Source organism: Sorex araneus, chromosome 2 (genome assembly GCF_027595985.1).
Source record: "Sorex araneus isolate mSorAra2 chromosome 2, mSorAra2.pri, whole genome shotgun sequence".
Taxonomy (NCBI): domain Eukaryota; kingdom Metazoa; phylum Chordata; class Mammalia; order Eulipotyphla; family Soricidae; genus Sorex; species Sorex araneus.
Window position 1 is genome coordinate 111,217,251 of NC_073303.1, and position 26,109 is coordinate 111,243,359.

At 40.1% G+C, this 26,109-nt stretch overlaps 1 protein-coding gene and 1 pseudogene across 1 annotated transcript in view; one reads left to right on the top strand and one right to left on the bottom strand.

Moving 5' to 3' along the window:
• Positions 1-26,109, top strand: part of EIF3H (eukaryotic translation initiation factor 3 subunit H) — a 95,513-nt gene that overhangs the window by 44,789 nt on the left and 24,615 nt on the right. The window lies entirely within an intron of this gene.
• Positions 15,754-16,529, bottom strand: LOC105942966 (60S ribosomal protein L7-like; annotated as a pseudogene).

Consider the following 26,109-nt stretch of genomic DNA (forward strand, 5'->3'; position numbering starts at 1 on the left):
ACAGTAGGTAGGGCGCTTCCCTGGCACACAGCTGACTTGGGTTCGATCCCTGGCACCCTGTATGGGTTTCTAAGCACTCCAGCAGCAATTCCTGGGTGAAGAGCTAGGAGTTGTCCTGGCCTAAAACAAAACAAAACAAAACAAAACCAGTTTGGATAGTTGTCCTTGATGATGTCAAGAAACATATTTTATCACATCTTACAAGAGCTTTGAATAGTGCCAAGTAATTTCCAGGATATTTTGTTGGGGAATTTTTGAAACTTCCTAAGTATCCTATTTAATTTTTAAAAAACGTAATCATATATTTTTATTGATGGTTTAATATTTTACTTCATGGGTTTCACCGTGATACTGCAATTACTTACCTGGATGTTCGTGTTCTTCCCCTTCATCAGTGGGGTCCCATTCACATGGGATCTATCTAGTATTGGACTTTTTTTTTTCAATGTCTTTCTAGCAATTAAACATTTCCTTGCTCTTTGGGATAACATGATGTTTCAGGCTCATTTTCAGCTTTCCCTGTCACAACTTTGGAATCTTTTCTGAGAGGAACTTTATAGTCTAGAAAAGAATGCTGGTTAGAAAATGAAAACTGGGCACTGAGTCTGTTCAGTGATCTATTGGAGTGTTTCTTCTGGGCATCTCTATGTTGAAAAACATAGATATTTGAAAACTTAATGCATCAATACTGAAGTTTTCTCCTTTCCTCATTTGTAATTTCCTTTCCAGATAGTGAAAATATTGACCCATGAAATTCTTTTTTTCTTCCACTCTTTGGAAAAGCTTTACTTAAACATCTTGATTTATAGTCATTCAATGTACAGTTGTTTTCAGGCATTCACCGTTACAGCATCAATCCCACCACCAGTGTGCCCTTCACACCATTGCCCCTAATTTCTCTCCTTCTACCTCTTAAGTGTGACCCCCTAGGCAGGCACAAAATAATTTAATATTGCTTGTTACAATAAAATCATGAAAAAAATATTTCAAGAGCGAAAATTTGGGAGAACCGTTACGGCTCACAGTGGTGTTATTAAAGTCATTGTCTGCGGATTTACTGCGCTGTTTGTTGCTAGTTGAGCCATCTGTGTTATGAGCTTAGTGGACCTCTATGTTAGGCCACACAGAACCGAGACAATATTTGGTCTGCCCATCCCTCCCACCAATCCCCCTGTCCCCCACAGAAAGAAAAAGGGAAGGGGGGGGTGGAGAGAGAGAGTGAGAGAGAGATCTTTAAAAGAGATCAGATTTTCTTTTTTTTTTTTAATTTTTTTTTATTAGTTTATTTTTAGAGAGTCATCATGAGGGTACAGTTACAGATCCATACATCTTTGTGCTCATGCTTCCCCCATACAAAGTTCGATAACCCATCCCTTCACCAGTGCCCATTCTCCACCACCCGTAAACCCAACATCCCTCCCCCCCTCCCCAGTCCCGTCTCCCCCCACCCCACCCTGCCACTATGGCAGGGAATTCCCTTTTGTAAGAGATCAGATTTTCTTATGCCTGTTTTGCTTTTAGAAACAGCATGAGCATGATTATGGAATAGAGGAAACACTGGAGGAAAACTTTTACTTTCTCATTCTCTATTGCTGTGTCAGAATGAATATCTGAGTCAACTTTAGCTCTCACTGCCTCCTTTGAAGGATTAAACTAATGATGTCTACACCACATCTGTATGTGTCCCCCATTTGAACACAATACTTCTCAAGAATAATTTATGTGTCAGATTTCTATCTAAAAAAACAAAAGACCTGCAAAAGACTAAAGAAACACAGGTAAATAGGCCATCTCATAATAGGTCCATGTGTGTGACGGAATCTTGGAGGCAGGCAGTTTGAGACTCAGAAAATAAAAACATGACAGAGGGAAAGAAAATAATTGCAAATTTGGCAGTGTTAAAAGGCTAATTTCTAAATTGATATAAATTGTTCTTATAAATTAAATAGGGCGAAGAAGACAAATACGGCCAGTGGAAACAGTGGACCAAAGATTGTTCAAACTGCTCACAGGAAAAGATGAACAAATATGGCTCCTTAATACGCAAAATGCGCTCAGTGTTTCTCATTATGAAGTGAAAATGAAAAGTATAATAAAGCAACAATTTTTCTCCTATATATTTGCAAATATTAGGCATGTTTTGCACACCGAATGGCATCACTGAGGAAATAGGCCACACATTGCTTATGAGAGGTTAGATTGCTACTAACCATATAAAGAGATGCTTTGACTAAAACTTTTAAAAATAGAAATGTTTAATGTTTGCTTATAATTATTTTGGGGGGTAGGGATTGGATCACACCAGTTTTTCCTGGCTTTTGCCTGGGGGTCGTGCCTAGTAGTGCTCATTGTTGGGATCCACCAGTGCAAGGCAAGTGCCTTAACTCCCGTGCTTTCTCTCCAGCCCTTGAGATCTTGAATCTAAGTCACATAATTATTTGCCTTCCTTAATAATTCTTTACCATGAAATTTCATTTTCATTTAAACTCATTCAGGTTGGGACAGGAGAGAGACTACAGGGTTAAGGCATTTGATCTGCACATGGACAACCCCGGTTGGTCCCCACTGCATAGTCTCTTGAGCACTGCCAGAAATGCCTCCTGAGCACTGCTGGGTATGGCCCAACCCTATTTACCCCCACCACACACACACACATACATTGCCCTGAAAGCAAGTCAGTTTGTATGTCTCCTTACATGAAATGATATAAGTATGGAATATTTATTGCAGGACTGTTGGTATCAAAAGATTGTTGGTGTCAAAAAGCACCGTAATGCTAAACAGTGAAGAATAACTTAGGTAGGGTACATCCATTCAGTTTCATGCTGTGAATCTAAATAAAACTCAGAAATATTCTATGTGAATTGTTGTGAGGAATTTCCCAGATGTTTTTTTTTGCGGGTCATACCCGGCAGTACACAGGGGTTACTCCTGGCTCATGCATTCAGGAATTACTCCTGGTGGTACTCGGGGGAATGTATGGGATGCTGGGAGTCGAACCTGGTTGGCCGCGTGCAAGGCAAACACCCTACCCTCTGTGCTATCGCTCCAGCCCCTCTCCCAGATATTTTTAAAGGAATTCTCATCCCAGGTATTTTCAAATGGATGTCTCAGTGCCTCAATGCATGATGAAAATAAGAAAAGGTTGGGTTTTTTTTTGTTTTTGTTTTTGTTTTAGAAATAGATGGTACTTTTCCTGAGTGTTCCTTAATGTGCTGAGAAACACTATGTTTAGTCATTTATTTATCTCATACACACCCCCCAAAAAAATACTGTAGGACTAGACTAGTGGGTAGAGCATTTATCTTGTGTTTACCCTTGCATGGCGCCGATCTGGGTTCAATCTCTGGCCTCCCATATGGTCCCCCAAGCACTGCCAGGAGAGATTTCCTGAGTGCGGAACCGGGAACAGCCCCTGAGCATCACCAGGTTTGTGCCCCTCCCATCCTCCCAAATTTCTTCATCTATGTTGCAGCTAGGTTTGATTTTAAAACAATGTTTAATCAAACCTAGTAAGCTCGGAAATCTTCTGTAAATCAGATTTCATTGGACCATACTGATGTGCTTATGCGTGCATGTGTGCATGTGTGTGCGGGTGTGTGTGTGAGCGGGGGTTGGATGTGGCATGTCGAGAAGCTTTTTAGAAAGGCTGCTCTTGGTGATGCTGGAAGGAGAATGTGGTGCTGGGAATTGATTGGCCCCTTGCAAGGCAAGTGACTTAACTTGGGGGTTTTTTAAATCCCTACTGCTCCCTACCAGGAGCCCAATTTGTAGTATATGGGGTAGGGAGTAAATCCCCGCACTTACGCTATTGGAGCACTTCATGCAAAGTGTAGTATTTATGTGTATTCATGGATGAGTGTGCAAGTAGATTGTTACTTTATATGCTAAAATAAAAGGTTGTGCTTTTCCTAATGTAAGAGTTTAATCAGCATTTTTCCTCGTTAGAAGTTGATATCACACTTGATATTGTAGCACTATGTCTATTAAATGTCCCTTTGATCTAAGAATTTTGGGAAACAACAAAATTCATCCAGACATTGTTATTGAACGTATTACCCAGACACACAACTCTATCAGAGTTTTTGGTTAAAATTACTATGGACTTTGCTAAGATATTTGTTCATTTTGTATTTACATTTTATTTGCTTACTAGAGCCTTTTAATGTGTTGAAAAGAATGGATTTCTTACTCTCTTTTTTTATTTAGCAGATACACGTTAAGCATTTTCTACCTGTGTTTTTAGCATTTTAAATTTTAAAATGAATGCAAAGGTTAGAACTAATCTTTGGATATTTGCTGTATCCAATTATGTTAGATTTTTTTTCTCTACACATAAAGGATTTTAAGAAAACTAGGTTATAATTAGATACCACAACTTTCAAATGGTAGTTAGGATCAAAGTAATGTTGCAGCAATCTGGAAGGATTGATACATTTTTAGTTCTTTCTATAGCAACCTTACAGCAAGCTGCTTTCAGCTCAGTTAGAACTTTTCAAACTTCTTGTCCGCCAGGTATTTCCAACAAGTGACGCTATTAGTAGCATTGTGAGTGATAAAGGAGCTGTTTTTATTTGTATTAATCCTTAGTCTGATTATTTTAGCTTGCTGTGGTTTCAGTAATAGGGCAAATGACTTCAGAATTTATAATTGGTGATACCCCAGAGGTTTGCTAGCCCCCAAGTTTGAGATCAGCTCTTTGGTGTTTATCTGAGTTCAAATAATGGTAGAAAACCCAATAGTAAGATAAAAGGGCAGTAGTGAGAAGGGCCAGCGACTTGGCATCATCTAAGATCACATTTGACTTTCAGTAGTATTTGTGTAAGTAGAAACAATTTTATTTTTTTTATTTATTTTTTTTTTTAAATTTTATTGAATCACCATGTGGAGGGTTACATAGTTCTCAGGATTATGTCGGTTATACAGTTCTCAAACACCCTTCACTTCACCAGTGCCCATCTTCCATCACCAACCCCCCCAGTATACCTGCCGCCCCCTCCCACCTCCCCAGTCCCAACCCTTGCACATGATGTAGAAACAATTTTAAATACTGAAGTGCATAGTGATTATTATTTAGGTAGGAATATATCAAGTATATCTTTGATATAGATCTGGTATTTCACAGACAACAGACCCTTTGGATTTTCTCGATAAACTTTCATGTTACATGTACTTATCTATTAGTGACTTTCAATTTACCCATAATAGTATACTTATGATACAGGAAACTTGACTTTTCAATATAATAAAGACTCTGACCACATTTGTTTAAATTAACCACGTACCATTTCTAGAGGTCTTAATTTCTGTAATAGGAATATGTTGGTTTTAGTGTCCAATGTCAGTGAAGAACTCATGAATCTTTATGTTACTGAGCTTTTTTATATTATACTTCTCTTTCACCTCAGTTCTTTCACTGTATCACTGTCATCCTGTTGTTCATCGATTTACCTGAGTGGGCACCAGTAACGTCTCCGTTTGTCCCAGCCCTGAAATTTTAGCAGCCTCTCCTTACTTGTCTTTCCAACGATTGGAGGCTCTTTCAGGGTTAAGAAAATGAGACCTGTTATTGTTACTGTATTTGGCATTTCTTTATTTAAAAAAATTAAGTTCTTTATTTAAAAAAATGCTCATTATAGTTATTAAATGAAAGAATAAAATCTGTTTCTTCCTTTTCTGTATTGAACATGCCCTTCCAATGAATGGGCATGTTTAATACAGAAGTTTAATCATTTAATCATAGAATTAAATTGCTTAATTATCTACATTATTATTTCTAAACAGTTGTGTCTATAAAAAAATTGTTTTCACTTGTATTGATGTTATTTTTACATTATTTTAAAAGCCGCCTTATCCAGATATTCCTGAACCGTTGCTTTTCAGTTTCAAGCAGAGATACGTGCCACCATCACTAGGCAGTCTTGGGACATTTTCATCACCTCAAAGAAACCCTGAACCCTTAGCTGTTGCTTCCTTTTCTTCCACCCTCTATTTCTAGTTAAGTAACCACAAACCCACTTTTTGTTCTAGAGATGCCCCTGTCTTAGATATTTTTCATATTAGTGCAATAATATATTTTGTAGTCTTTTGTGATGATCTTCTTTAACTCAGCAAAATGTATTTTCAAGGCACATCCTGTTGTGGCATATATTGGTACTACGGCTGGAGTGATAGCACAGTGGGTATGGCATTTGCCTTGCACACGGTCGACCCGGGTTCAATTCCTCCGCCCCTCTCGGACAGCTTGGCAAGCTATCGAGAGTATCCCGCCTGCATGGCAGAACCTGGCAAGCTACCCGTGGTGTATTCCATATGCCAAAAACAGTAACGGCAAGTCTCACAATGGAGATGTTACTGGTGCCTGCTCGAGCAAATCGATGAGCAGCGGGATGACAGTGATGGTGATATTCCTTTATTATATATTTATTTATTTTTTATTTTGGGGGTGGGGTGGGGTGGGGTGCTATATCTGGCTGTACTCATGCAGGGGTTACTTCTGGTAGGCTCAGGGACAATAGGGGATGCAGGGGGTGCCCAGGATTCAAACCTGGGTTGGCCACATGCAATGCAAGCACCCTGCCTGATGTACTGTTCCTCCAGCCTTTCATTCCTTTAGCCTTTTATTGTGATAAGATATACATAACTCTTGTCATTTAGATAGTTTCTAATTGTCACTTCAGTCGTAGTTAAGTTAATGTTATGCAATCGTTACAGAATTTCCAAAACAGTCTCATCTGCCACTTCATTCCTCCTTCCATCTTCCTCCAACCCCTAACTTTGATCTATTTTCTGTCGTTATGGATTTGATTTTTCTTGGTACCTCATATGAAGTGGAGCCATGCAATATTTGTTCTTTTGTATCTGGCTTATTTAGCATATTTTTGTTTGTTTTCATCCACATTATGGCATGGTACTTTTCGTGTGGCTGAGCAGTACTCCACACTTTGTTTGCCCATTCATTTGGCTGTTAAGAGGTTGCTATAATCCTTGGTTTGTAAGTTTCTGTGTGAACAGTGTGTTTTCATTCCTCCAGAGAATTGATGGGTTATATGCTAACTTCATATGCAACTATTTGAGGCATTGCCAGAATTCTCCAAAGCAACTATATCATTTATACACTTAAAAAAAAAATCAAGATAGTTAATTTTGTGCTTCCTGTATAATTTTAAGTATGTTTTTTCTACCCACTTAAAAGTTTGTTGTTGCATAATATATTTACAACAAAAATATATAAAACACATATACTACTTGGTGACAAAGTAGAAGACAGATATCTACATAACCACTACTTTGGCCAAGAAATAGAACCCCGAGCTGGGGACAGCGATGAGCACTGACATGATAGAGCACATGCCTAGCAAGGGGATGCCCCCAGCCTCCAGCACTGAGCCTGTTGGACCCCGCCATATGTATATTCACAACAGCACAAAGGAAAGAACTAGAGCATGGAGAGTTCAGACTCTGCCTCGGTGTTTCTGATTCATCACAATCTCATACATTCTCCCGGGGGTAGTAGTTCATTGACTTTTATGAAATTTGATCTTTTATGTTTTTACCATAAAGTTTTGTTTGTGTATGCCATGAATTTGTTTCTGAGCCTTATAATGCCATTATGGGCTTTTATCTTTTTTTTTTTCCCTGTTTGGTTTGGTTTTGGGGCCACACCCAGCAGTGCTCAGGGCTTACTTCCTCAGCTCTGAGCTGAGGGATCACGACTGGCAGTGCTCAGGGAACCATATGGAATGCCAGGGATCAAACCCGGGTTAACTGTGTGCAAGGCAAGTGGCCTACTTGCTTTTGTTATCACTCTGGCCTCATGCTTCCTTTTACTCCACATTGTGATTGTTATTGTTTCTTCATCTATAGTTCATGCATTTTATTATTACTATTATATTACTACTACTACTACTACTACTACTACTACTACTGCACTCTGTTCTGTGACTATATCACATTTGATGTATGCTTGGATATTTGGATTTCCATATATTCCGTATACCAAAAAGTCAGTGGATATTTGGACTTTAGTTTTTATTTTTATTTAAATTCTGGTTTGTTTATTTTTTTTTGAGAGCATTGCACATGACAGAACATTTTATATATTGAAGTTAGACATTTTCAGCCTTCATTTAAAGTCTAAGTACCAGAGATATTAGACATTTTTTTTCTTTATGGATCATACCCGGCGATGCACAGGTGTTACTCCTGGCTCTGCACTCAGGAATTACTCCTGGCAGTGCTCAGGGGGCCATATGGATGCCGGGAATCAAACCCGGGCCGGCCTCATGCATGGCAAACACCCTACCTGCTATGCTATCACTCCAGCCCCGATTGTTGTGTATTTAAAGCCTGTACATGAGACTATTCAGAACAAGATATTTCACAATATAATATATTTGCGAAGAGTTTGATTGTTGCTTGTAAAGATTTTGGAACTTTTGCACATAGTTTTCTTCAGTTCATCTCTATGTGTGAATGTCCTATAAATGAAAACCAGGGGAAATTTTTAGTTCAATTGATTGGATTGACTATGTTATTTATTTTATTCTTTTATTACTTTGCATTGAGAGTAACATTTTGTTGTGTTATTTTCAAACTGTGGTCAGGATGTCTCTTGACCTTTTGAAGTGCTTTATTTTTAACTAGCCTTAGCTGGTGTTATTATTATATGTGGGCAGTAGTCAGACCTGATTCATTTTAGATCAGTGCTTGGGCATTTTAGGTTTTTTTACTTGAATGAGTGATTGCTTTTTATGAACAAATTTCTATTATAAGCATCTCTCCAAAGAGCCCTGGAGTACATAAATAACTTAGCCTCCCTCATTGTAGAGGCTTTTTTAAAAGTTAGATGGTTTTCAGTAGATTTGAAAATTATTCCAGAAATGAAAGCAGCCATAAGAAAAACAGTATGAAAATGTAGTTTTAAAGCCCCATAAAATGCCCCATTAAATATGTCTCTTGACCCTCCCTAAGTTAAGGAAAATTAGAAGCAAGTTGAATAACTTCAGTAAGCCTATATCAAACCGGCCTAATCAGTTTTCTCTTGAATTCCTACATTTATTTGCCTTTAGGTGATTTAGTACAAAATAATGTGATTACAAATTGTGACCATTGTTTATTTGAAAATTGACAGGTTGCATTTTTGTTTAAAATTTTGTGTTACCAGTTTATGATTTGTCTTTTTTGTGGAAGCTTGAAGGTAGACTTCTTGTCCCTTTCTGGATTTGTAAATTTTGTTGATTTTTGCTAATCGGAATTGTTTTATAGTATTAGTATAATAACCGTATCCCACTTAAAGTGCCTTGTGTGATTTTGATGCTTTCATTTTGCACATTAACTTTTTGCATGAGATCCCTTTAAAGTAACATGTAAAGTTAATGAGCAGATGTTTTTCATGTTGATTGTTCAGTCTGTTCCTGGTATCTAACTCTGCAGACTTTCATTATTATTTCTTTCTCGAATCATTGTGGGAGTCTTGTAATTGGTTCCGTAATCCAGTTCTTTTCCCTTTTTGCCCATCTTCCTCTCTTAAGCGATGCCTCCAAACAGAAATCTTGACAAGAGTCTCTCTCATGTTTAAAAACAGGAACCCTTTGCCTGCACAATGAAGTCCATATTTCCTTGGCCTGTGGCCCTTTGAGGTAGCAAGCAGCCTGGTGTTTATGCTATTTCTTATTCCTTGTTCTGTGCACATTCTTGGAGGTGGTAGAGTTGCATAAAAAAATTGAACTCTTTCCATGCTTTCCATGCCTTTACACAGCCATTTGTTTGGGCCAAAACACTCCCCGTACCTTTTGTTGTCTGGCACGTTCCACAAAACCTTTTCCAATAGCCCTGTCCACATAGCCCTCTTGATACTAATTCTGGACCTTACATTTGTATTGAATCTATTGTGTGTTTTGGTAAGGTGACTTCCTCATCTACTCTGAACTGCCTTCAAGCAAGGCAACTATGTTCTTCAAGCACACTGTTAACTTTTACATATATCATAGAGATATAGATAGAGATTGATGCTCAGGAAATACAGTGGCAGTTGTCTGGATCTGCAGGTGGAACTGACTTTGTAATGACTTTCAGAGTACTTTCACATCTTCCCCATTTTTAATGTTCAAGGGGGGACTTGAGCTCATTTGGTCACCCATTTAATCCAGGATATGTATACTATATCCTTTTCAATTTGTAGGTAGTCAGGATATTCAGAGAACTACATATAGACAATTCATTCCATAAGGCTTATCATTGACTTTGAACTTGGTATAAAATCAGCTCCTGCTGTGGTGCTAAATATTTCATATTTTGAGCAATATGGTTTTAATTCAGAATATGAAACTCCAAACAAACTTCATAAATAGCACTTTTAAACTGTTCCCTGAGACTTGGTTGTGTAGTTGAGTTTTGAGGGGAAAGAAAGGGAAAGTCAAACATTCATTCCCTACATTGATGATAATCCTATGCTTAGTAGTAGAATCAGCCTGTAATTTATTCTCTTCCTACTGCCAGTAATGTTTATTGTATTAAAAAACTGGGTAAAATCCAGTGCTTCCTTCGTGGGTACTAATGGAAGTAGCTGGTAGTGTGAGGTGATGGAAACATTTTATTTCTAAACACTTTTCGGTTGATTTCTGTTACTGTAGGGGAATGATCCTTCACAGCTGTTAGGAACGTAAGTGGCTTTTGCTCCTGCTCTGCAGCTCTTGCCTTGTTTGGGAACCTTTGATGGCACAGTAGGGGCTTTTTAAAGTGTCACAAGTGTGAGGCAGTTTATACTGCAGTGAGTGTAGAATTTTGTTGTTGCTGTTTATGGCAGAAAACTGGAAGTTAAAAGTCAGCTGAGAAGAAAGCACACTGAGCGAGGTGTGCTTGTCCAAGTAGCCATTTTTCAGTTACTAATGCCATCTCTTCTGGTCATCTGGGCTTTTTCAGTTTTCCTGTCCTACCTCTTCAATTCCAGATTGTTTTATTGGTGATTTTAAAAATAAAAGCAGAATAGATTGATGAATCACAGACAAGAATAGCCTACATTCTACTTGATTAATGCCTAGGTAAATACTCGGGACGGGGGTGGGGGGATGCAGTCAGCAATCACAGTGTTAAAAGCAGTCTATTGAATGGGTCCATATTTTGAACCAGGGTATGTACTTGCTACAGAAGTACTTCAAGTATCATCTGAGAGGCCCAATTGTTAGCACATTGTGAAGAAGACACTAACAACAGTTTGGGCTCAAGAAGAAGCTTCTTTAGTGCCATTTTATTCTGTTACGTTTATATCATTTAGCCTGGAGATTGCAGTAATCACACTGGAATACTAACCTTCGCAGCAGATGTGTTCTTAAAGCAAGTTACACATTTTACCAGATGTTCCATTTCTCTTTAGGGTAAATTTCTGGTTGGCTTCTTGTATCAAATACTGAAGAAATCAGAACTTGAAATTTATTTTAGACATGGATGCTTGTTGATAGGTAAGAAATGAAAAGGGCACAGGCTTAAAATCTGAGAGAAAAAAAGGCTAATTTGCATATTATCAAGTAAGCTGATGCTGCATCTACAGTTTATAAAAAATTTTCTAGTTGATTTGGCATCTGTATTGTGAAAAAGTTGGGGAAATAGGTATTTCAAGAAGTTTCTCTTATGAAAAAGATACAGTGTAGTCTTTGTCAATAGATAGTTATGATTTCCAGAGCCCTTTCAAGATAGCTTTTGAAGGAACGAGGAGTTTTTTTGTTAATTTGACAGTCTAAAACACTTTATAATTGAACAAATTGTGGATATTATTAATCATAACATCTACAGGATGTTGACTTACAAACACTGTAAAATGCTGTTGTTTTCAAGCTATGCACATTTCCTGTAGCGTATGCTTACAGTTCAAAAGCATTATTTCCTTATCTATTTCCTTCAGTCTTTGAATTTTAGCACTAGCCATAATTCTGAGTCTGGAAAAGATTTTTCATGATATTTCCAAATTTCTGTGTTTTTCCTTCCCATTAATATGGTCTAGCAGTTTTATGTAACATTAAGGCTTGTTGCTTTGTAAAAATAGCAGTAGTAACTAGGGAAAAACGCATGATTCTCAGAGAAATATATTTTTTTCTTTTGGAAACTTTGTTCTCTTCATGCTCATTCTACCTGTATCTTCACTTAAGTGGGCGCATGCACCAAGAACAACATTATACTGAATTATTTTTTCCCCCAAGAGGTACGCTGTTAATCCCAGTTTCAAACAAATACTGTGGACAGAACCTCATGTCTGCAATACTTCCATTTGGTGAGAACTTGATCCTTTACTCCAAGTTTCATTGTGGTTCCCTCCAGTGATTTTAACATAATAGCTTCTTTTTTTTTTTTTCAATAAAAATACAAACACTGTTCAGAGCCAAATGAAAGCTATAGATTAGTGATTTGCCCTTTTTCCAAGTAGGAAATTACAAGATATGGGTTTTTTTCCTCTTTTAAACTGCATTTTAATTTTATAGTACTGCAGTAGACGGATTTTTTTATTGTTTTGTTTTGTGGGGGTTCCATACCTGGCTGTGCTCAGGACTTTCTCCTGGCTCTCCTTAGGGATCATTCTTCTCTCTGCCAGTCCTCTAGGGACCATATGTGGTTTGGGGATCAAACTTAAGGTTGACTGCATGCAGTGCCTATCCACTGTACTATCTCTCTAGTACCAGGTACTGGACAACTTATTTTATTTTATTTTATTTATTTTTGCTTTTTGGGTCACACCCAGCGATGCACAGGGGTTACTCCTGGCTCTGCACTCAGGAATTACCCCTGGTGGTACTCAGGGGACCATATGGGATGCTGGGAATCGAACCTGGGTCGGCCTCATGCAAGGCAAACGCCCTACCTGCTGTGCTATCTCTCCAGCCCCAGTACTGGACAATTTCTAAGCCTTTCTAGGTCATAGAAATAACAGTGTCACCCACCCAAAACAACTGTAGGATTATTATACATGGCAACATAGTGACTGTCACATGGTAAACTAATAACAAATGTAGGATGTTTAGTAAAAATTGTTAGAGATTGAATGTGACCTTCCAAAGTTCAAATATTGAGGTCCTAATTACCACAGTGTGATGGCTGGAGATGGTGCCTACCTGGAACAGGAAGTTAGAGATAAAACTTAAAATCCATGTTAAGTGGGGCGCTGGTCTGATAGTATTAGTGTCCTTCCCTCTGGGAGGGCACACTGGAGAGTTTGCTTCCTCACATGAGGACACAGGCAGAAAGTAGCCATCTGCCATGCAGAAGACAGCGCTCGCCAGAAACCAAGTGGAGCCAGCACTTTCATCTTGGACGTTGCAGCCTCCAGAACTAGAAGAAAATAAAATTTCTGTTGTTGAAATCACCCAGTTGGTGGTATTTTATGATAGTTCATGCGGACTCACAAACAAATGAAGATGAAAAAATTGGAGTCCTGAGCTATGAAGTAGATTGATCTCTCTCACACTGAGGCAGTAAAATACATTATGTGCAGGGCACTCCAACAATGAAAAGGCATTCTGCTTAGTGTACAGAATGTGGCTATCTACTTTTATTCCCGACAGGTGTCTATTGAAATTTTTGTTTTGTAATGGCATCTGGAAAGCTCCTTGTTCAATAGATGGTAGGAACTCTTAAATGTTTTGACCTTTAACATGCATGGAAGTTAGGTTGATTTTCTTTGGGTTGGTTCTCTAATGTGTTCTAATGTCAGATGATTACCGTCTAAGAAGAGATCTCACTGGAAAAGTTCAGCATCATCACAAACAACATACTGCAACATTTCTTTTGCATCCTCTCTATAGTACTGTTGAATTGAAGTATTAGAAAAGAGTCAAACTCCCGCCCCCCTTCACATTCCCTGCTTGTATTATGTGCTTGTATTTTGTAACTATAATAACATTGTATTGTGAATTTGTAGGGACGGTTTTTTTATTAGACTGATCCACTGCACTTAGAGTAGCACTTTGTACTTATTGTGACTATTTTAAGCAGAGTATGCATCTCTTATCCTCCTTGGAGTAGATTAGAGTCTTTCTTTATAAAGTATCTTCTGGATTGTGCTGCCTCTGGAGAATTATCTTTCAAAATTTCTTGCTGTGGGTTTGAGAAGGCCTTAGAGAAAGTGTCTGTATTGTTGCCAAATCTATACTAAAAGGGACAGATGGAAGAGAAAGACATAGTGATTGTAAAGCAAATATAAAAGATACTCTAATCATTCTTAATTAACTTTATCATTTCCATGAGACAATATTTGCTTCTCATCTTTTTATCTTCAGTTTTGACTGGATCGGTCCTCCAAGAAGAAGAATTATGTGGCTCCAAGTGTCAAAATTGTTATCATGTTGGGAATTGGTGGTTCAAATGACACAAAGATCTGTACATGTTTGGACTAAAATCTAGGAATAATCATTTATACAAGAAGTAAATGAAAGTTGAATAGGAATTACTGTGACAGACTTCCGAGAATAGAGTTTACAGACTTCTTGAGTCATCTGGCCTTTTAATCCATTTTTTTTGGTTATTTATGAAATTTTAAGTTTCATGATGCCATCAAATCATTTGTGCAATTTTTTAAAATTTATTTATTTATTTATTTATTTATTGCTTTTTGGGTCACACCCGGCGATGTACGTTACTCCTGGCTTATGCACTCAGGAATTACTCCTGGTGGTGCTCAGTGGACCGTATGGGATGCTGGGAATCAAACCTGGGTTGGCCACGTGCAAGGAAAATGCCCTACCCGCTTTGCTATCGCTTCAACCCCCATTTGTGCAATTTTAAACCTCTCTCCCTCCACAATGATTCTTTGCAAATTCATGAAGGTTTTCCAGGACAAATATAAAATGATATTCATATGCTGCTTTATTTTTAGAAAATGATTTCATTGCCTCTAGAATTTCTCCTCACTCCCTTTATTGTGCCTACCTGCTTATCTGTCATTTTGGTATGCAAAGTTTTTAGTCCTCAGTGTGTCATAATTAAAATTGCCTATCCTTTAGTTCTGTCCCATTTATCCTGTTCTTTTCATGAGCTCCAGTACTCTGGATATTAGTCATTAAATTACTTAAAGACTGAATCCATGCAGGTTCTGTTCCCTGATAGATGCTGGGTGTAGGACCCAGAGCCTGGTGAATTCTAATCTTCCAAAAATTGCATTTTTAAACACATAGATTACTGAGTAAATAATAAACCCTAAAAACAAAAATAAAATTGCCCATCCTTTTTTCTTTCTGCACTTGATACAATAATGTTTTGCTTTCCAATTTTGATTTAGCCTGGAAGCAAATAGTGAATATAATAAACTTTCAATCTCTAAATGTTGAATTTTAGAATATACTGGAGGAGGTATATATGACAGGAGATTAAATTTGACTTTTTCATACTCCATGAAAGGAAGAGGTCTTGTGAATCTTTTGACACTAGAGACAAGATTACATTTCCACCCCCTTATGATATAATTAATACCATTTTTCATTTCTTCATATCATTTGCTGAGGGCATATTTTAGCTAAACATGTAGTATTCTGAATTGCTTTACAGTGTTATTTCTGAATGAAAATATCTTGTAACAATTTTTAACATTGAGATTATGATACTGGGATGAATAATGTATTTGCATCAAGTTTTGGTAATTTTAGTTCACTAGAGGAATAAGTTGATGAAATACTAAACATGTTTAACTTTTTAAAAAATTTTTATAGTAGTTGTTTATTAACTGACCAGATTATAAAAATATGGTAGATACCTTATAGTTAATCTGTTTAATCAACCGAATACCTGGGCTTCTCTATTGCCAGCATCTCCACCTTCTACAAAATGGGTGGTCCTTTTCTTCATCTCACCCTAGAATAGCATAATTTGAAGGGCCAGAGGAGGTTGTTTGCTGCTTTGAAGTGTTTTCCAACAGTCTAGATCTCATGAATCATATCCTCCGTGCAGATGATGCCGTGTTCACCAAGAGTGAAAATCAGTGCTTCATCCTTTAGGCAATTTGGTTCTTGTGGATTTTGCCATAACCACACTTGTAGATCAATTCATTTATTAACTTCAGGTTAGGGTCCCATTCCTCCACCCACCCCCCATGCAATAAAGGGTTCCACAAATCCTCAGCATGTTAGTTGAAGCCTTGTTGAGTTTAACAAAGGTGCTGTGAAGACCAAGACCAAGACCGAGAAGCTGTAGCACGGTTTGGACCTTGGGGATCACATCTTTGATACCTCTGATCCTGATGACAAAAGCTAGTTTGGGTTCTGCAGGACTGTGAAAGTCGCCAGATAATCTCTGTTCTGTACATCTGCATTTCAAAACATCTATATTCCTTATGATAATGCTTAGTTAGCTTTTTCCATAGATCAGCTACCTCCTCACCTTTCAAAACATTTTTTGAGCAAACTGCTTTCTCAGGTGCTTAATCTTCAGTTCTGTAAAGTTCTGTTGCTATTTCTTCAGGGTTTCTGGCACATGAGGAAGCTTCTTTTTTTCTTCTCTCGAGTTGCTGTTTCTGGCTTAGCAGGAACTTTCTTCTTTTCTGCGCCCTCCATGGTTCCAGTCGGAAAAGAGGCCGTAGTTCTAATCACCACAGTCGATGTGAATACTTAATACCTAAATGAAACCTAGGATTACACTGTAATGGCTAGAGTTTCCCTTACTGAAACACTGACTCTTAGCTATAGCATGTTTCTTGGGTTGAGAAATTTTCTGTGGTTTTAGAGTTTCTCTTTGATCTATGCATGTAGGATTATTTGACAGTAGTATTTACTATTCTTTCATATAATTGATACGCCTAATTTAGAAACAACAATGAAAAAAAGAAGCTACCTACCTGGGCAGCCTATGATCCAAAACATCACTTTTAGGCTGTTTATTTAAACCTTAGGGGTAGCTGTAGTCCATCTTTGTGCAGATGTGTGCAATTTTATTTTGAATTCTGTTACTACAACTTTATCTGACTTCTTTCAGCTTTTCAACATCTTTCAACTTTTTAACTTTTTTTCAAACTTGAAATTGGTTGTGTTCATGATACTGAGCATCCGTTAGATGCCCTGTTGATGAATGATACTGACAGAATTGGGGGTGGGGCGGCGGACCCGGACCTAACAGCACCTTCCTGTCTCTTTCTCCTTCTCAAAGTTTTGCTGAATCTTTTTCTCTGTGGGAACTCCACATGGGCTCCCTCGTTATTAGTCTCGAATTCTTATAACCCTGCCTCCCCCACCCTAGTCACTTCTTAAACCTCATCTACCTTACTGCTCTGCTTCTTCTGACTGACTTTTTAGGGCTTCTAGACCAGCGGTACCCATACTTTTTCTGTCTTCAACTGGCATCAGTCCACAGGTCAGTGATTGATAAACTACTGTCATTAACCTTTTCTCGAACCAACAAAAAACTTCTTCAGATTGGTGGTTGGATACCACTGGTGTAAACTGTATAACTTAGTGAATGTCCTTCCTTTAATAATATTTTTGTTTTAACAGAGTAGGAGACTAATACCCAAGACTATTAGATATACACAATGTTTTTTTTTTTTCTTTTTGGGTCACACCCAGCAATGCACAGGGGTCACTCCTGGCTCATGCACTCAGGAATTACCCCTGGCGGTGCTCAGGGGACCATATGGGATGCTGGAATTTGAACCTGGGTCGGCCACATGCAAGGCAAACGCCCTACCTGCTATGCTATCACTCCAGCCCATACCCAAGAATATTAGAAAGAGGTACCAGGAGGTTGGCTCCATGGCTTGGAAGCTGGCCTCACATGCTGGGGAAAAGGCAGTTCAGATAGAAAAGGGAACACCAGGTAAAATGTGGTTGGAGACCGTGCGCGGGAAGGGAGATGCGTGCTGAAAGAGACTGAACATTGTGTCTTGCGTGGGTCTTGTGCTACATTAACAGCCCATCACAAACCACAACACCCAATTGGAGAGAGAGAACAAAAGGGAATACCCTGCCACAGAGGAGGAGTGGGGTGGGGGGAGATAGGATTGGGGGTTGGGAGGGATACTGGGTTTATTGGTGGTGGAGAATGGGCACTGGTGGAGGGATGGGTTCTCGAACATTGTATGAGGGAAACACAAGCATGAAAATGTATAAATGTGTAACTGTACCCTCACGGTGATTCACTTATTAAAAAATAAATAAATAAAATTTTAAAAGAGCACATCAAAGAAAAAAAATATTTTGTTTTAGGGGCTAGAAAGGTAGCACAATGGGTAAGGCACTTGCAGCTGACCTGGGTTTGACAACCCTGACACCTTATGTGGTTCCCTGAAACCCTGTCAGAAGTGCAGAGCCCTGAGCATAGCTGGATGTGGCCTTAAAAAAAGAAAAGAAAAAAATTGTTTTAGGAGTCACTCCGGCAGTGCTGGGCCCAGTAGTGTTCAGGGTCCTTGGGACTGTAACTCATAGATGCAAGGGACAGTGTGGCACTGAGGATCAAGCCTGGGGCTATAGGTGGATGTCCAGGACGTGGCTTCCTGCGTGGGTCTTGTGCTGCATTAACAGCCCTAAAACTCCTTTTTTTTCCTTCCTCTAAGGCAAGAGTTTTGATAATACTATATGAGTCTCATCTTTCCTGGGAGCCACATTTGAAAATCCAAGAATTTGTAAATAATGTTCTTCAACCCTGACTTGAAATTTATCTCTGGAGTATTAGCCCCAGAAGGAATAATAGAGATAACTAATTCGACTTTCAGAACTTGGTGAATTTCAGAACATGGAATTTTATTTGTGGAGGATTTTGCCTGACTCCTGTTTTACCTATTAAAAATGTGACACACTTTTTATCCTCTGTAATGATGGTGATTGTTTCCTGGTACAAACAAGCATTGCCCAGAGATGGTGGGAAAGAGGGTGTGGCGGCTGGTTTCCTGGGTCCGGCTGTGAAGTGGGGGAGAGGCTGAACTTTGCGGAAGCCTGCACCCAACCCTGGTGTGATTGCGCTGCCCAGAGGTAGCTGACTGGCCTGGTATTTCTAGGACTCGCATCAGCTTCTCTACCACTCGAAGGCAGCTGTAGAGAGTTCCTGCGGAGAGGAACCTGCTCTCCACCCCTCCTCGTTTCTCTCATGGATGCACGTTTGGTTCTAAAGATCCAGGGACTACTTCTTTCTGCAGGGGGAGAGCGAGTTGGCCCTAGAGACCCACTTGGAAGCTGGGCAGAAGCGCTCTGCTCCCAAGCAGTGTCGGCTGAGGCTGTTGGCCTGCAGAGCCGAGCTCTCCCTGGCATGCACTTTGGGTTTTGAGGGGTGGGTGACAGGTGCCCACCATGGTGTCCCCTCTTAATGTGGAGCAAAGCCCAAGTGGGCTAGCAGTGAGCCAGGTTAGGGACAGCAGGAAGGAAGATTACTTTTTAAAAATTTTTTTAAACTTTTTATTTTATATAGTAGTTCATAATTGATTAGATTTAATAGTCAATCCTTCCGCCACTACACCTTTCCCCCACCATATTTTGGGTATTTTCCATCCCGAACCCCAATCCCTGCCCCAAAGGAGAACCAAAATAATATTTTCCTCTAAGGTGTTCTCCTACTTTGAATTTCATCAAATGTGGTGCCGTACTCTTGGAGTATGGATAGGGTGTGTCCTGTAGGAAGGAAGATTTCCAGGGCATTTGACTTCCAGGGAAGCTGCGGGGACCAGGTCCCCAGTGTTGTGCTCAATTGAGGGTGAGCATGCCAGGGGGTGCAGCCATGGCTGGTGGCAGCAGGTTCTAGGTACTGGGAGGCAGGTAGCGTATGAGAGCGGCCTCTGATTTTGCAGCGGGTAAGGGGAGTACAGTCCGCAGAGCCCCAACCCCATAGATTGTTGTCAGCTGATCCAGGACTCCCCATAAATACATGCTGTAATTCTTTTTACTTGGAAACATGGTTAGAAAAGTAAACTTGACTCCTGGGGTGGGAGTGGGGGGTCAGTCAGATGCCTCACACTGCCATTTTATAGCTGTTTACTGTTAACACGATTAATATGTTGATATTATCCTGATGCTCTGGATGCTTTTGGAATGAGCATTCAACAAGTCACTATTCGCATTTTGAGATTAACCACAGAATTAGAAGACTTAAAAACTGTAATTGAAAGGGCATTTTGGTTATTTGGAGAACATCCATGGCTGTATTATACTTAATGACCACTGATGTTGCCGCTTCACAGTGTGCTGTTTCCCCCTCACCCGGCGAGGGAATCGGCACTCTTTTATTTAGGGAACACAGACCGTCCTGCTTGTTTCTGCTCCTCTCTAGTGGAATGCCAGCTGCAGGAAATTTTTGTCATCGTCACCTGTTGCTGAACAACTTCTGAATATCCAGCACATTATAGCTCAGAAAAAAACCTTTTCTTTTTTTAAAATTTATTCTTTTATTGAATCACCATGTGGAAAGTTACAAAGTTTTCAGGTTTAAGTCCCAGTTATACAATGCTCGGATACCCATCCCTTCACCAGTGCACATATTCCACCACCAAGAATCACAGTATACCTCCCCACAAGCCCCCCACCCCACCTGTGTAACTGATAAAGAAAAAATCCTTTTCATGTGAATTCAAGATGGAATGAATGTATAAATTTGGTATTTAAGGCTTTTTTCTCCCAAGGTGTGGGACAATAGCTCAGTGGCTAAGTGTGTGCATGTGAGAGGCCCTGGTTTTGATCCCCAGCACCACATAAGGCCTGGAGCACAGAACAGGGAGTAACCCCTGGCACTGCCAGGTGTGGCCCAAAACTAGCAAAAAAATAGTTGGGGGTTCTTTCCTCCCCCCACCCCCACCTGTAAGACATTTGGAGTGCTTTTAACTGAATGTATCTGCAAGACATATGTATTTTGGGAATAGAAGAGTACATTGTCATTAAGGCCATACTACCTGCTTTTAAAGTAGACATTGTCTGTCTGCCTTTAGAAAATTTTGGAAAATCCTCAGCCTATATCACTGGCTCAGTATTTGGATACTACAAAGAGAGGGACTGGTTTGGGGAAGGCATGTGTGTGTCCTTGTGTGTGTGCGTGCTTGCAGCAAATTCAGGGAAAGTAAAATAAAGATATTCTTTCCTTAGATAGTTATTCGTGCATCCTTACACATGCGTTTATTTATAGTTGCGCAGTTTATTTCTATCAGTGTAGTTCATAGAGGTTAATTCTATTTCAAATAATATCTGGCAGGATCCTGCCTGCCAATTGTAGGAGAGAATTATTTGTTTTGTAGCTTTCTTGCATCTTATAGTAATTATGTGCCTCTCAATGATTTTTTTAAAGTTTAGTTATTTTGGAGGGGTGTGGGGGAGGGTGTCAAAGCTGCTTTAGTGCTTGGGGACGGGGTAGGGGCAATGTGGTGCTGGGGATTGGGCCTCTTGTGTGCATAGCCTGTGCTCCAGTCCGCTGGGCTGTCTTGCCAGCCACATTCGGTGCTTTTTAAAAAACTCTGCCGTGTATTGTTTTCCTAATACATAGAAAAGCATCTGGAGGAAGTTCAAGTTACTTAACTGACAATTGACTAGGTAAGTCTTCTAAAGATTTCTGTGTGAAAACTTGCAAAGATAGCGAGTCACCTAGTTTGAGGTTGGCTTTTAGTGTGTGACCGTCGGGCTAGGTAGCTCTCTGAGGAGCACTTGTAGCAGAACAGATTATGATTTGTCCTAAGCCTTCTTTTTCTAATACTTTCACTAAAGGAACCCCCCCCCCCCCACACACACACACACAAACTCACACAGATGTTCATATTTCTTGAATGCTAAAAGGTCCCTGTATGAGGACTACTCCTTGTAGTGTATCATCTTGTGGGGAAACAACTCTTTTCTTAGAAACATTCCATCTTGAACGCAGAGTCGTTTAGGTGGCGCCTCTGTACCGCTCCCCTCTGATGGACTTCTTGGTGTACTAGAGTTAAAAGTGATGATAGCCAGAGAGATAGTACAGTGGGTCGGGTGCTTGCCTCCCCCAGAATCCCCTGTGGTGTCCCGAGCACCCCCAGGAGTAACCTGAGCTGGGTTGCTCCCAAACCAAAAATAAAATTTTAAAGTGACTTTTGGTTGGTTTTAATGCATTTTTAATTACTATTTTTAGTTTTGGGGTCATACTTGACTCTGCACTCAGAAATTACCCTGGAGGGTCCCAGGAGGTCTTGTGGTATGTTGAGGATCAAACCAAACTGGGGCCAAACAAACGCCTCACCTGCTATACTCTTTAGCCCCAGACAGTTGTTTCTGCTGCTGAAAGCTGGGATTTCCTCTGGAACTTTGGTCTGTCATTTTTATTCTTCCTGATGAAGTATTCTTGGTGAGCTTAGTGCTACTTGACTGCTATTTGAGTGGAATTTTTCAGTTTCTCCTACCTGAATGCACTCCCCTCCTCTCCCTTCCGTGCTCAGTTCCTGAGAGCCAGAGCCACGTGGGGCTGGTTTCCCACTGGATCTCAGGTTCTCTTTCCCATTGTATCTCGAGCCTCTTGGAGTATTGGTTTGAAACTTTGGACCCTAGTAAGGTATATTGTTCCTGGAAAGGTGGGAAAGGTAACGCCGCCTCATTAAAAGTAGTCAGCAGGTTTTCTAACCCCAGATTTTGGCTGTCAAGTGGACTTCCGTTTTTTTTTTCCCCAGCACAGAATTCTGTATTCCTTTGGGGGAGGGGGACACACCTTGGCTGTTGATGAGATTACCTGGTGCGGAGTGGAGGGGGGGGGCAGTTTGTGGGTGTGACTACCAAGCTACTGGGAAACTGGGGGGAGGAGGCCCCATCCCAATCCAGGCGGGCTTGGAGATCTCAGTCACGGGTTCCCGCATACCTGAATTTTTCTGCTGGTCCCCTCTTGGGTGAGGTTCATCCCCTCTTGGTTGAGACTCGTCCAAGCGTGTGGAGAGTGGCCTTGAGCATGGCAGCAGTTAGGTTCTTGAGGTTTTTGACTGCTGGGGTTCTCCTTGGAGCAGGGAGGGAAACTCAACCAGACCCTCTTCAGAGGTGCCCCCATAAAAACAGCCTTGTGCGGGGTCAGGACATTCTGAGGCGCTCTCTTCCGGAAGCTTTGTAGTCAGATTTGTTTCTTGTTCTGCAGTCAGGAATCACTCCTGGCAATGCTCGGGGAACCATATGGGATGCAGGGGATTGAACCCGGGTCGGCTGCATGCAAGGCAAATGCCCTAGCTGCTGGACCATGACTCCAGCCCTGTTGCTTGGTCTTAAATAATCCACAGAGAATTATCTGCCCTTATTAGCACCACACTTTTATGGTCATTTTCTATTTTTGTCATTTTTTGTTCTTGTTGGCTTTCCCTTATTCTTCTTGAGGTTGCAGTTAAGGATTCCTTTGAGATATCATGTCCTTTAGGCTTTCTTATAGAATCTGTAATAACTGATTTTCTCGTCCTAATCATCTTGATGGTTGAAGCTAAAGGAAACAATCAGTGGATCCTTCTTCTAAACTGTAGATGGAGCATTGTGAAGCTGTGTGCTATATCTGAGTTTAACACTTTGGGTCAGATGCCAGTGTTTCCAGTAACCTTTACTACTTCCCTACATTCTGCACTGAGCTTGCTCTTCGTTCCAGTGTCCACTCCCGTCCTCGGTGTTGTTCCTAAAGTTACCTGTTGGAAAGAGGGCAGGAAACTTGTTTTCTTTCTTTTGAAGAGTTACAAATGGAATCAGGAAATAGAAACCTATATCGTACAATACAATTATATTGTTATATACACAGTAATAATGGAACACCCAACATTACCTTTTCTTGAAATCTAATTTCTGAAGCTTGTCTCTTCTTTATTGAATCTGTTCTTTATTGTACTGAATATAATTAGCTTATAGTTTTAGTATCTAAGAAATATTTTTTCTCTTTTGTAATCCTTTTTCATGGTATTGCTTTTTATTATACTCATAATTGTACATCAAATGTCTCATGAAGTGGATGTTTCAGATTCATAGGCTTTCTCTCTCTCCAGTCACCATATTATCTCTACTTCCCTGTCCTCATTTTTCTGATTTCCTAATATGGAGATGGGATAAAGGGAGATAGGAGTTACACAGCATTCATTGATCAAATAATTAGAGCCAGTTGTCTTAAAACTTCCTTTGATCCGAATCAGCACCATTACCCCGGATGCTAAATAATGTTTCTGTGTAATAGGTGATAGTGAAAACCTACTAAAGTCTTGTTGAGGTTAGTACACTAGGCTTTGTGAATTATTTTAGCCCCCTTAACTACTTAGGGAGTAGGTACCATCCCCCCCCCCCCCAATTGTACAACAGAGGTGACCTAAAAGGAGATAATTTTTTTCCCTGTTATATAACTAATATGTCTTGGTTTGCTTGTGCTGCTATAACAAGATACTGCGTAGCTTAAACAGCAGAAATTAATTTCTCACTGTTTGAAATACCAAAGGTTCAGATCAAGGTGTCGGCAGGGCTGGTGTCTAGTGTGGGCTGTCTGCATAGGTTGCAGGTGGCCACAATCCATATTGTGGCATCACGTGGTCTGAGGACTGAGTATTGCTTGCAAATGGAGAGAGGGAAGGCAAGCTTCTTTCTCTTTATGAGGGTGCTAATCTCACACGGGGCCTCCCTTCAGAACTAATTTAACTAATCCTCGTTACTCTCCAAAGCTCTGTCTCTACCGAAACATTGAATATGCAGGCTTTAAGAATTTCAGGTGGTTACAGTTCATCCAAAGCTGGGTTCGGTTAATGTTGGTTATTCTCGGTGATTGATTCCCTACTTCCAGCAGTTTATCTGATCCTGGTAAGTTAGGCAAGTTGGCCAGCAGTAGAAACTTCTGTCCATCAGAATAAACAATCAGATGTCATCTCTGACTTCATTTCTTGGAGAGCTGTTGCCTTGATCATTTTAGCACATTTCTTTCCAGTCTTCTTCCCCAAGCTATTATCTTCATGGTGACATGTATTCATTCGGTAGTTTAATGTTTTTCTCTCCCACCCCCCACCCCTGTAGCATTCATTGAACATTTCTCCCTGCTATTTTAATTCTTTAGAAATATTTTGAATGATTTTTGCCCTGTAGAAGTGAAATTAGGGAGATGCCCAGAAAGTAGAGGCCTCTATGAACTGTGTGTGGTCTGTCAAGATGGCTCTTCAGTTGACCTCAATGAGGAAGGAAGCATAGTAGGATTGGAGGGTGGGATGGATAAAGTTAGTGTATAGTCATAGTATGCAGCACCTGAGGGACTTGCCCTTAAAGTGCTTATTAAGAGCCTTCTAGGTACTTAAATACCATCATGTATTTCAAGTTGAAAACACCATGTTCTAGGTTAATAAAAATAAAAAACTGAAAATTGCCATGGGTCACCGTGTTGGACGTGTATGTGTATGTGTGTGTCTGAACATCGTGTGTGTAAAGAGTTCGGTGGCAGAATCCCTGCAGTTTCACACCCACCTATCGCTGCACACTCTGGGTTGTTCCCTTTGTCTCTAGACAGTGGGCAGGGTATAGAGGCAACAGAGCCCGCCCTCTTCCTCTTTTAGCTGCACACCAGCTCTGTTTCGGGGTCCAGTACTTGTCCTATGTACCATGCCTCAAATCTCTTCAGATTGTGCCAAGGACAGATGCATTAGTCTCGAGGGGAAAGCAGATTGTGAATTGGTAAGGGTTTTCTTTATGATTTAGAGTTGATTTCTGGGTGTGCCTTAGGTGGGATCTTTACTTTCTCTCTCTCTCTCTTTTAAATAATACTTATATGTATTAAGAAAGTATTATTTTTAAAAAAAAGAGAAAAAATAAAAATACTTTCTTATGAAATCGAAAGAGCTATGCTGGGAATATCATGTTTCACTCAAGTGAGAGAAGGAATCTGGAGTTCGGAACTCCATCGATGGTCAAAAATCAGGGATGCTGTCTCTTTTGCCAAGGCATCAAAAATCAGATGGGCCAGTCATGTAATGCGATTCAGAGACGACCGTTGGACTAGAGCTGTTACCAACTGGATTCCACAGGACATCAGAAGACCTCGTGGCCGCCCACCAACTGGATGGTCAGATGTCTTCATCAAATCTCTCAGTGAACGATTTGAGGCTCTTTCTGTTCCTGGAGTGAGCAGGTATCATTGGGCTATACTGGCTCGCAACAGGGACAAATGGAGATGTTATTGGTGCCCACTCGAGCAAATCGAAGATCAACGGGACTACAAGTGATACAAGAA